This window comes from Myotis nattereri, assembly GCF_964212035.1.
Source record: "Myotis nattereri genome assembly, chromosome: 10".
Classification (NCBI taxonomy): Eukaryota; Metazoa; Chordata; class Mammalia; order Chiroptera; family Vespertilionidae; genus Myotis; species Myotis nattereri.
Window position 1 is genome coordinate 53,257,903 of NC_138085.1, and position 13,024 is coordinate 53,270,926.

Below are 13,024 nucleotides of genomic sequence, written 5' to 3' on the forward strand. Positions count from 1 at the left end.
GGGGCCCGGTCGGGGGGACCGGGGCCTGCGTGGGCCGACCGCCGGGCCCCATGGGGGGGGGCATTGGCTCCCCGGCCCACGGCGGTAGCCTGGTGCGGGCTTCCACCCGCCCGCTGCCCCCCGGACCGGGCCCAGTGCAGCAGCGGCAGCAGTGGAGCTGGGCCACTCCACCGGCCGCACCCCGTTTGCTGGGCCTGTGCTGCCCAGACGCGCTGGAGTCCCAGTCTGCCCGCAGGCCAGCTGCGGGTGCTGTGCGGGAGGGCCATCCTGCCTTGTGGCGAGTTCGAGCAGCAGCAGCAGGAGCCGGACAAGGACTGCGCCCTCCATCTTGCCTTGGGTCCTCCATCTTGGGACAGAGCCATGTGCGCCCTCCATCTTGCCTTGGGTCCTCCATTTTGGGACGGTGCCATGTGCTTCCTCACGGGAAGAAGCCGCTGATAGCCACACCCAGGATTTCTCTGGACTAACCAATAATAATCAAGGGAAGTGCACACCATCACTATGACCACATCCTGTACCGACTCGCGCCTGGCCAATCGGCGGGGCCCACAGTCCCCTCTCCTGCCCTCACTCCACCCCCCTTTAAAACCCCTTGTCCCATCAGGCCTCTCTCTCTCTCGGCCACTGGAGCTTACCGTTGCATCAGTGAGTGTGGCAGGGGAGCCAAACCTAGGTTTGAAATAAATGACTCTTTGCTTTTGCATGGGACTGACTGGCTCCCTGGAGGTCTTGGGAACTTTGAAATCTGGGCACAACAGTTTTAATGACTATTCCAAGGGGTAGATTCCAGCAGAATTGCTAAATGAAAATTTATATACTTTGATTTGACCAATTCTCAATTGCTGGATGAAATTCAATTTTTAAACTTATAAACAATTCTATAATGAACACACTTGCACATATATTTTTTAACCCATCTCATTTCCTTTGAATATATTCATTCTCATTCTCGAAGGGAGAGGTAAAATTACTGAACCCTTTTTTTTTTTTATCCTCACCCTAGGATATAGTAGTATTTATTTATTTTTTTAAAATGTATTTTATTGATATTTTACAGAGAGGAAGGGAGAGAGATAGAGAGTCAGAAACATCGATGAGAGAGAAACATGGATCAGCTGCCTCCTGCACATCTCCTACTGGGGATATGCCCGCAACCTAGGTACATGCCCCTGACCGGAATCGAACCTGGGACCCTTCAGTCCGCAGGCCGACACTCTATCCACTGAGCCAAACTGGTTTCGGCATAGTAGTATTTATTGACTTAAGAGAGAGAAAGGATGTGAGAGGGAAATATCAATGTGTTGCCGCCCTAAGTACCTGGAAGGGGATCAAAACCCAATCTTTTTGATATACTGAACAACGCTCCAGCGACAACTCTCCAACTGTTGTAGGCAACAAAAGGGCACCAGGTGTCTGACTGTTACCATCAGACCAAACCTGGGTTCAGCAACCTTGGTACTTGGGTTCTGGTTAGGAAAGAATTCAGAACCAAGACCCAAACTATGAGAGAACGTTTATTTGGTAAATTACAGAGGTAGAAAAGTAATTCCTAGAAGACATGGGCTTAGGAAACAAGTTTAGAGGTAAAGGAAGGGCCCTTGGAGCTTGGGAGTGAGGAAGCTAATGGTAAGGTGCCTTGGGGCAGGAAGGATGAGGGGGAAGGGGAAGGGGAAGGGAACGGCACAGGTGTGCTCCCAGGTGCACTGGGTCTTCTGCCCTAAGTATTTTAAGGGTGAAGATTTTAGAGGAGGTCCCAGGGGAAGATCTCAATAGATTCTATTGAATAGAAGATTCAGCAGTTTTCCAGGTGTGTCCTTTCAGAGTTGTGGTCACCACTGATTTGTTGCTCAGCACAGGGCAGGGGGTCATTATTCAATGCAGCTGGTCCTGAGGTCAGCCAGGTGTAGATTGTCTGGTTTTGCTGCTTTTCTGAGCCTGGAGCTGAAGCACACCTGAGGCCTAGATGTTATCTCTAGGGAGGAAAGGTGAAGGGGTCCAAACCTCAGGGCCAGGGACATGCTAGGGGAGAGAAAGTCATCCTGGGAGAGAAGTTCCCCCTATAATTGTCCTTTGCTAGGTACCTGGGGCTTTCCACCCTGATAACCTCCTGTACCTGGCCCATAGTTCATGTTCTGCTCATGTCTGTCTAACTGCCTACCACACAACCAACTGAGCCACCCGGCCAAGGCTGAACCTATTTTTTAAATATGTTTTTATTGACTTTTAGAGAGAGGGGAAGGGAGAGAGATAAAAGCAACCACAGGCTATCTCCTGCATGCCCCCTACTGAAGATGAAGCTCAAAACCCTGGCATGTGCCCTAACTGGTTTGACTCAGTGGATAAAGCGTTGGCCTGCGGACTCAAGGGTCCCAGGTTCGATTCTGGTCAAGGGCATGTACCTTGGTTGTGACACAACCCTGGTGGGGAGTGTGCAGGAGGCAGCTGATCAATGTTTCTCTCTCATCAATGTTTCTAACTCTCTATTCCTCTCCCTTCCTCTCTGTAAAACTATCAATAAAATATATTTGGGGAAAAAAAACAAAACCTGACATGTGCCCTGACCGGGAATCAAACCAGCAATCTCTTGGTGCATGGGTCTACATTCAACTACTGAACCGTACTGGTTAGGCTGAACCTATTTTTAAAATCCTTTTAGTGTGTTTTTGCCAATCTACTAGGTTAAATTAATGCATAATTTTAATTTGCATATTTTAAATTAGAAATTGAGCTCTAGTTCATGTTGATTAGACTTTGTGTTTCTTTCTGTTATCTTTTCATCATTTATTTGATCATTTCTTACTGAGATGTTCTTTTTTTTACCTTGCTGATTTGTAAGAGCTTATTACACATTATTATAATAATTTTAATCCATTGTCACATGTTACAATGACATGTTTGTCATTTGTCTTTTAGTTCATTATGTCTTTCGCCATATAGAAGTTTTAGATTTTCCATGCCTACTTTAAATGGGAAGTAATAGGTTAATTATTTTCCTTAGTGGAAAGCCACACTCCAAACACCATTTGCTTGAAATCAGTGTGGTAACGTGTTGTAATTTTTCTATTACTGAGAAGAAGTAAAAGGAAAGAAGTACCTTATCATCCTTAGGGTAAAATATTGTGATACCAGAGTTGGATTACTCTGGTGTGTTGTTCTGTTTTTCTGTTTCCTAAACCAGCCTAAAATAGAAATTCTACTTTGTTCTGAGAGTCTCCTGTTTTCATAAAGAAGTTGCTTGTATGGTTCCTAATGAGCCTAGAGACTATTGGAAACAAAGTGCTATTCAACTGGATTGGCATTACTTGGCATGGGCGTCCTTATCTGCAATCTCTTCAAAGTGCTTCCCAATTCCACTCGACGCAGATAACTGGTATGCACAAGTACTCCTTTAGTTTATTGTCTCACCCTTGTTCCTGAATGTGAACAATGTGGATTCCCTCGGGCCTGTACATTCTCTCATTTATTTCAAAACATCTCATTATTTCAACTGAAGGCTTTTCTTTTTATTCACTACCTAGGATTCTTATAACCAGGGTGTTTATACAGGTTTAATACAGTATGCTCAATAGGCTCATCATGAAATAAATAAAAATTCAAAAGAACAGTGTGTTCACTCTTAGGACAATGCATGTCATACCCTGGGTTAAGAGTAAGAAGATGGCCGAAACCGGTTTGGCTCAGTGGATAGAGCGTCGGCCTGCGGACTGAAGGGTCCCGGGTTCGATTCCGGTCAAGGGCATGTACCTGGGTTGCGGGCATATCCCCAGTGGGGGAAGTGCAGGAGGCAGCTGATCGATGTTTCTAACTCTCTATCTCTCTCCCTTCCTCTCTGTAAAAAATCAATAAAATATATTTAAAAAAAAAAAAAAAGTAAGAAGATGAGGTGGGTGGTGAGTGGGCGTTGTATATGTTACTATTGGGCACTCTGTTCCATCAGGTAGTGTTTCTACATGTTTTGTGGTAGTGCGGATATAGTCATTTCTTGAAAAATCATGACTTCTCATTTTGGCAATTTTATTGCTTTTTATCTACTACATAGCAAAAAATTTTCGTATTGGAGATATATGTTGTAACAGAAGAGACTAAAATAGATAACATACAGACACAGACAGACAAAAAAACATATCTACACACACACACGCACACACACACACACATATATACATCTGTGCTTTTACTATAGAGTTGATAGATTTAATTAGAGAACATATATAAAAAATACTTGAGGCCATGTGTGGTCGTTAGTAAATACTCAATGCATCTTAGCTATTATTATTATATGTCATCTAGGTGGGTTGTTGTTTTGTTTTGTTTTTACCAGCTTGCAGCATGGATATAAGAAACCATTCTCTTTATTTTGCCTCTCTCCTTTCTCTGGCAAGTTGTTCGTGTTCTTTACTGCAGTCCTCCTTAAGTCTCCTGTTTCTCCCCACCTCCTGTATGAGAACTGAGCCTCTGCCATACTAAAGGGTTAAAAAGCTCAGTCTTAATGAGAGGAGTGCATTCCTGCAGGTTGTTCAGCTATGATATGAATAACAATTACTCTCATTTCTGTAGTAGTTTATAATTTACAAAGGGATTTATATCTTTTTGACTCAGTGCAACCTTGAGAGCTAAGTGAAGATGTTTTTAAGATTGTTTTCCATCTGATAAATGGTATACTGTTTTGCTAGGACCGCTGTAACAAAGTACCATAAACTGGGTAGCTTAAACAGCAAAATATTATTTTCACTCTGTTCTGGAGACTGAGAAGTCTGAGATCAAGGTGTCAGCAGGGTTGGTTTCTTCTAAGGTCCCTCTCCTTGTCATCTAGATGCCACCTTCTTGCTGTGCCCACAAGGTCTTCCCTCTTTACCCATCCGTATTCAAATCTTTTTTCAGAAAGATATCAGTCAAAGGAGATCAGAATATGACACCCTCAAATATGCCACTTTGGCATATCAATTGTTTTGAGCTGAAGGCAACTGAGGAACAGCAGGCACAGGAAGAGCTCTCTGCTATCTGCGTGAAAGCTGGGCATAAATCTCCTATGAAAAAAGCACAGTCCCTATTCCAGGAAGAGAGGATAGGAGAGCACTCCTATCTCTGGAGGAGTCAATGCTGAGGTGATTCTGCATGAACAGACCTTACTAAAATAATCTTATCTTCCACAGTGGTTCTCAACCTTCCTAATGCCTCTACCCTTTAATACAGTTCCTCATGTTGTGGTGACCCCCAATTTCATTGTTACAAATTGAACAGAATTAAAGCATAGTGATTAATCACAAAAACAATATGTAATTATATGTGTTTTCCGACGGTCTTAGGCGACCCCTATGAAAGGGTCGTTCAACCCCCAAAGGGGTCTCGACCCACAAGTTGAGAACCGTTGCATTAGAAGATATCTTAACCCACCCACATGTATTTCCTAGTCACTCTCATAGTTTACCAGCTCTAGAAGCCCAAATCCCCTTTCCTTTGCTACTCACTTCTCCACAATTTATCACCCTTTATTAAAATAGTATGTAAGCTCCCAAGTCTGTCTGCTCTTTGACTTTTTCACTTCTTTTTTGTGAAGCCCATACACATAAAACTTTAAATATTAATAAAAGTGTATGCCTTCTCTCCTGTTAATTTGTCTTTTGTCAGTTTAACTCACAGGACCTGCTTCATTAAAGGCCTTAGTTAAACCTAAGAGAATAGAGGAAATCTTTTTCCCTTCCCTACATAGTCATATTGGATTAGAGTCCCCACTAAAGGCTTCATTTTAACTTAATTACACCTTTAAAGGCCCTATCTCCAAATACAGTCAAACTCTTAGGTACTAGGGGTTAGTTCTTTGGTATATTAATTTGGAGGGGGAACACAATTCAGCCCCATGACAGATGGGAAAACTGAGACTATATGCGGTCAAATCTCTTGCCCAGGGTCAGAGCCAAAATAGGGCTTGCACTTCCCTGTATTGGAGACTTAAGCAACGAGGTAACTTCCCATTTTCACTTTGTATTACATCAGAGAAAATTTTCCATTTCCAATCAAGACCGTTCTACATGATCCTTTTTTTTTTTTTTAATTAAAAATATGGAACGCTTGACTGTGGAAGCACCTGGAGTGGCTCCTGACCCAGGCCCTGAAGGAAGTGCTCCAGAGAGAGGACCCAGACTGTGTGGTTAGAACACAGAATGAGGTGGTGACTATAGTAACAAGTTGGAGAAGGGACAGATGCTAAACCACGAAGTTCTTTACAAGACGTATTAAGAAGTTCAGGCTAAAACCCAAGGGCGTTGGATTTTAATGCAAGGGAAACAGATGAAGAGCTTTAAACAGGTGACATGACCTATTGCATTTTTGAAAGATCACGCTGGTGGCAATGTTGCAGATTGGATTGGAAAATGCAAAGATTAGCCCTGCTGGTGTGGTTCAGTGGTTGAGCATCGACCTATGAACCAGGAGATCACGGTTCGATTCTCGGTCAGGCCACATGCCTGGGTTGTGGGCTTGATCCCCAGTGTGGGGTATGCAGGAGTGTGGGAAACCGCCTATTGTCTTCACTAGCAGAGAGGTGTAGACAGAGAACCCGGAAGGCTGGTGACCTTTGAAGCCCTAGCAAAGGTCAGAGCTGTGTACCACCTCTGTTAATCCAGATAATGGTAGCTGAAGCAACCTCCCCACATTTAGTCATGTAAATCCTTATTGATAAGAATAGTCTGTGGCCGAAACCGGTTTGGCTCAGTGGATAGAGCGTCGGCCTGCGGACTGGAAGGTCCCAGGTTCGGTTCCGGTCAAGGGCATGTACCTGGGTTGCGGGCATATCCCCAGTGGGGGATGTGCAGGAGGCAGCTGATCGATGTTTCTCTCTCATCGATGTTTCTAACTCTCTATCTCTCTCTCTTCCTCTCTGTAAAAAATCAATAAAATATATTTAAAAAAGAAAAAGAAAAAAAGAATAGTCTGTGTGTCACTGGGACCACCCTGCCTAAGGGCTATACTCTGAGTGGATCCCAAACCAAAGTTCCTCTTGAGTTGGACTTACCTGCCTGGCCCCCCAATATTTCCAAATTGAAAAAAAGAATATGGAACGCTTCACAAATTTGGGTGTCCTCCTTGCGCAGGGACCATGCTAATCTTCTCTGTATAGTTCCAATTTTAGCCAAAGCAAGCACTACCTGATCCTTTTTGATGTTACCTATTATCTTAGCTCAGGCTGCTATATCAGAACACTATAGACAGGTGGCTTATAAACAACAGAAATTTATTTTCACAGCTCTGGAGACTGGGAAATTTAAGACCAAAGAGTCAGCAGATTTACAGTAGTGTCTAGTGCAGTGATGGCGAACCTTTTGAGCTCGGCATGTCAGCATTTTGAAAAACCCTAACTTAACTCTGGTGCCGTGTCACATATAGAAATTTTTTGATCTTTGCAACCATAGTAAAACAAAGATTTATATTTTTGATATTTATTTTATATATTTAAATGCCATTTAACAAAGAAAAATCAACCAAAAAAATGAGTTCGCATGTCACCTCTGACACGCATGGTCTAGTGAGAGCCTGCCTTCTGGTTCACAGATGGCCATCTCTCTGTGTCTTCAGAGGTAGAAAGTATAGGGGAGCTCTCCAGGCACCTCCCCACCTTTTTTTTTTCTGGTTGATCAGCATAGCCAGGTTCTCTCCTTATTGTCCTGTTACAACTGTATTTATAGCATTGGATCCTATAAGCATGCCTCTATAGTTACATCATGGTATGATTTGGGTCCTCCTTTGACCTTCTACACTTCCTTGTTTTATGTTTATAGTTTATCTGACCTTTGATAAAAATCTTATCTCTATCTAGCTCTGTTGATTTTTTATTTTTTTTAAGGAGGGAACTTTATTTAATATTTAAGTTGGGGAGAGGATCCGAGGGGAGGTCGGCTTCACTTGGTGATGGTGTTCGCGTTCATGCTCTTGCCGCTGCCGCTGAGCACGATGTACGGTGTCTTCTGGGCCTTTTGCTTTTCCCGGAGCAAGGCCACAGTGCCCAGGGGTGTGTCGCTGGAGCTCACCTTCTTCAGGAGCGCCTCCTGGTCCAGCTTCTTCATCCTCCGCTCTGTCTTCATCTTGCCCGAGCCTTTCCCGTGGAAGCGGTGGGACAGCTGTCGGAAAACCTCCTTGGGTGTGAATATTCGGCCCGTCTCATCCACATGCTCGATCTTAACATCAGGCTTCTAGCCATCCTTCTCCTTGAAGTCCTGGGTGAAGCCCCGGTACTCCTCTCGCCGGCTATGCTTGTCATCGATGGCCATCTTGTCCTCAATGCAGGACACTGCTGACGGCAGGGACTTGTTGGGTGCCTTAACCTGGGCCACCTTCTGCACTGTCGTCTCCAGCAGTCCTTCGTTCCGACACAGGAGCAGCGCGGCTGCCAGCCCTCTTTTCACGATGGGCTCCTCGTCCAGGATGGTGGTGGAGGAGGCAGAGAAGTCCTGATGCTGCTTCTCCGCCTCCAGGCTGACTGTGCTCCAGCCAATGTTCTCCTCCCGGTCAGACGCAGAGCCGCCTTTGGCCGAGCGTTCCTCGTGCCGTTCCAAGTCCATGAGCTCTTCCTGCTCCCCCGGTTGCCGGCCAGCCCGTAGGTGGGCATCTCCCCCAAGGTAGGGCAGAACTCCGACGTGGCGTTGAACACGATGGTCCCCTTCCGCTCCGGACCCTCCTCCTCCTCCTTCAAGCCCCGCTGGCGGGACTCCAGCTTTTCACAATCTCCACCACCTTCTCGCCGCTGTCCCGTGGCTGGTGTAGCTGCTGCAGCTGCGGTAACTGGCCGCCCTTCTCCAGCTGCTTCCGCCGCTCCAGCCCCGCCTCGTCCTCCTCCAGCAGCTCTGGGGACCCGGGCGGCAGCCTGTCCTCCTCCTCCAGCTCCGCCTCATCCTCCTCCAGCAGCTCTGGGGACCCGGGCGGCAGCCCGTCCTCCTCCTCCAGCTCCGCCTCATCCTCCTCCAGCAGCTCTGGGGACCCGGGCGGCAGCCCGTCCTCCTCCTCCAGCCCTGCCTCATCCTCCTCCAGCAGCTCTGGGGACCCGGGCGGCAGCCCGTCCTCCTCCTCATCACTGATGTCCATGTTTTCCACCCGAGTGTCATCTGATGGTGGGGGCTGAGACACCGGCTCCTTCTCTTCCTCTTCCTCCAACTCCTACTCCTCCTCCTCCTCCTCCTCCTCCTCCTCCTCCTCCTCCTCCTCCGGGGCCTCCTCATCTCCCTTGGGCACTCGGCGCCGACCCCGGCCCCGCAGTCTGGAACCAAAGTCCCCATCTTGAGTCTGGTCCCCAAGAGGCAGCAAGTCGTCAGCCCGCACTACCACCTCCTTCCCCTCCTTTCGGATCTTCTTCACCTTCCGCTTGGTCTTTTGAAAGGTCACCCTCTCCTCTGGCCTCAGGTACTCGGAGGCGAGCCGCAGCCCGGCCATGCTCAGAGACTGAGCTTGCAGCCGCAACTTGGTGCGCATCTCTTCCAGCTCACGTTCCCGAAGGCCATGGGCAAGGCCGCCCTGCCCCAAACGGAAGGAGTGCGGCCGCTCGCCCTCCAGCTCCTCGTCGTACCTGGCCGGCACAGAGCGGGGTCTTTGCTGCGCCAGGTCCTCCACACTCTCATCCTCTGCAGAGGGCAGGTGGTCGGGCTTTTTCTTCCGCAGCTCCACGTTTTCCTCCGCCCGCGCCTTCGCCAGCAGGTTCACGTTCCCCAGCACGTCTTCCTCCGCCCGCAGCACGCCTTTGTCCTGCAGGCTGAGGATCACAGTCTGCCCTTCTCGGAAGGAGTCCATGGCATGCTCCACAGGGAGGCCCTGCAGGTCCCGGGCACTGGACAGGTCCCGCCGCCCCCGCCCGAGCTCCTCCTCCACCAGAGTGCGGACACCAACCTGCTGGTCCACCTCCTCCAGCAGCTCGGCCCTCTTCTCTGCCAAGTCCTGCTCGTCCTGCAGCTGCCGGCTCCTCTGGACCCAGGCTGCGGCGGCGTCCGGCCAGGGGTCCTCCCCACCCCAGAGTCTTGATCTTCCCCAGCTTCTGGTTCAGCAGGCGCTTTTCTTTGGCAGCTGCCAGCTTTTCTCGTAGCTCCTCTCGTTGTCGTGAGGCTGTGGGGTTGATGACATCGGCTGCCACGGGCTCCTCCTTGGTGCCTGCCTCCTCCTCCACGGCACTGACTTCCAAGGGTTTCAGCCCCAGCTTTGCCCGGAGTTTATTGGTCTCCTCGATGCTAAGTGCGAGGCCTCGCAGCCATCGTCCCGCTTCTCGCGCCGCTCGGAGGGCTCGGCCTGGCCGCGCTCCCGCCCGTGCGCTCCGCTGCGGGCCTCGGTCTCGCTCCCGCGCTCGCCCCCGTTCCCGGCTCCGCCCCCGTCGTTGTTCCCGGCTCCGCTCCCGTCGTTCGCCGCAGCTGCCGCCGCTCTGGTGCCTGTGTTTTTTGTGCTCGGTGTCGCCGCGGCTGCTCGGTGGCGCCCCCGATGTTTGGGTGAGGCCACAACATTAGTAACAAAGAAACCGAATTTCCAGAGGATGAGGCCCAGAAATCAGGATTTTAAAAAGATTCCCTGGTGATTCTAATGTGCAGCCAAGGTTGAGAACCACTGATCTAGACTGTTTCTTGTACTACAGTGGGGCCTTGACTAACGAGTGTCCCGACTAACGAGTTTTTCAAGATACAGCCGTCTCTCCGCCGACTTTTTGCTTTGAGATGCGAGCTAAAATTTGGGTTACAAGCCAGCTTCAGATACCCCACCGCTAGTTGGCGCAGCAAACGTCACAGTGAACGCCACAACATCAGCCCAGCATCACGTGTCTCACTCGTTCACTTTATGATTTGACATACGAAGTTACGAGCTCCGTCACTGAACGAATTAAACTCGTAAGTCAAGGCCCCACTGTATTTTAAAAATAAATTTACAGTGAGCATTCTTGTAACTAAATCTTTGCACCCAATCTTTAACCTTCCTAAAAGCAGAATTGCTAAATTGCACAGTATGCAGTTTTTAAAGACATTTGTATCTATGTGGTTTTTTAAAGAGAAAGTAATGCGCATCCTGCAATAATCAGGCTTAAATGCTAAGTAACTCGTATCCTTTTATTATTTTTACATCCATGTGTCTACATATGTATACGCATGCACAAATATATCTCTGATACTTTGGAGATTGCTGATTTCATCAAGAGAGATTAGAGAAATGATTTCGAGTTCTTCAAGAAGCAGAATCTTTAATTGCACAAATGTGTTTAAAAGGCCAACACAATGCTTGGCGCAAAGAGACCCACAGTGAACATTTATTGAATATGTGAATGATGATCTCACAGTGTCTCATATTTGCCTAAAAATAATCCATTTCCCTTTTCTGCTCCTGGGGAAAGAATAAAGGTTTGAGTCCTGGCAGAGCAGATTTTTTTTAACTTTAACAAAACACGCTTGCATTTTAGATCAGATGGCTTACAGTTATTATTAGCAATAGGCCTAAAAATACTGATGCAATAGAAGTGTCATTTTCATATGTAATTTATAGAGCATATAAAACATCACTAATCAACTACCTAATTGCTACTCCAAAGTCAGCTTTCAAGTAAAGACAGAAAAAAAGGTCACTATAAATTACTTTTATTCTGGCTATAGAAAGACTTTTTAGAAGTTCTAAATTATAGGTTCTTTGCAAATATTCTTACTTGATTATTTGGTTTATATAACAGCAAAGGGATGGAGAAAATTTCCATGAGTTGGCAAGTAAATAATTGCCTGCCATATCTTCAAGTTCTACAATGAATTTTTAGATTTTTATTGCACTTGCAGATATAGCACCAGAGAATTTCCATTCTCTTTTCAATGTCTTTTGTTTTCTATTCCTCATAACTTATAAAATAGTCAGCAGCTTGATTTGTATTAGTAGGAAAGAAATAATAAAAGTACAGTAACTTTTCATATCATGATTAAGTACATTCGTTTGGTGTAAAATGGCATGACTTAAAATCATTTCTTTATTCATTGAGTGCTTACTATGTGCCAAGCACCTTGCCAGATTCTGAAATAAAGAGCTCTAGATAGAGTACAATTCAAGTTTGCTTGAATTGCTAGAGCAAATTAGAGACTCATTGGCTTCCTTACTATGCCAGAAGTCCAAACCAAAAAAGTCTCAAACCAAAAAAGATGACAAAAGCCTCTTCTACCTTTAGAAGAGGTGAGATGATCCTGACTGGGAACCATGTGATGTGGGAGGCAGTAGAGAACTTGGCTTAAAAATGGAAGTTTTTTTTTTAAGGATTGCAGGAAAACACTCTTTAATTTATTTACTTTAAAATCTTATCTTTATTGCTTTTTCTGTTGGAGAAGTATTATATGTTCACTAGAAGCCCGGTGCACGAAATTTGTGCACTGGAGGGGGGGGGGGCGGGTCCCTCAGCCTGGCCCGTGCCCTCTCGCAGTCCAGGACCCCTCGCTCCTTACCACCGCCTGCTTGCTGCTCCTTACTGCTCAGCTCGCTGCTCCTTAGCACTGCTGCAGAGGCAGGAGGGACTCCCGCCACCTCTGCTGCGTTTGCCAGCTGTGAGCTTGGCTTCTGGTTGAGCGGCGCTCCCCCTGTGGGAGTGTACTGACCACCAGGGGGCAGCTTCTGTGTTAAGTGTCTACTACTCCCTGTTGGTCAGTACATGCTCCTGCATTGAGCATCTGCCCCCTGGTGGTCAGTGTGCATCATAGCGACCAGTCGTTCTGGTTGTTCCACTGTAACGGTTGCTTAGGCTTTCATTATATAGATTGTGAGAAACTAAAACATCATAGAACATACACAATGAAGAAAGCCAAAGTCTCATGTTTTGATTACCAACAAAGAAAATCACTGTAATTGTGTGGTTTTTGGCTTCCAGATTATTTTAAATGCACTTATTAACACATGTTATCTTACTTAACAAAAATGAAGCCATTCCCATTTATACAACTTATTTTTACCTCATTTTCCAATAATGTTTTCAATATTAATACAAAAATTGTTCTTTTAAACTGATGCATGATACTTAATTATATAAAAATACCTTTCTTTAATA

General features: G+C 46.5%; 1 pseudogene across 1 annotated transcript; it reads right to left on the bottom strand.

Annotated features, from left to right (window-relative positions):
* Positions 1 to 7,864: 7,864 nt before the first annotated feature.
* Positions 7,865 to 10,472, bottom strand: LOC308525900 (U4/U6.U5 tri-snRNP-associated protein 1-like; annotated as a pseudogene). Its single transcript has 3 exons — positions 9,184 to 10,472; positions 9,047 to 9,141; positions 7,865 to 8,857 (listed from the first exon to the last, which is right to left on the bottom strand). The product of its transcript is annotated as a U4/U6.U5 tri-snRNP-associated protein 1-like (transcript).
* Positions 10,473 to 13,024: the final 2,552 nt, after the last annotated feature.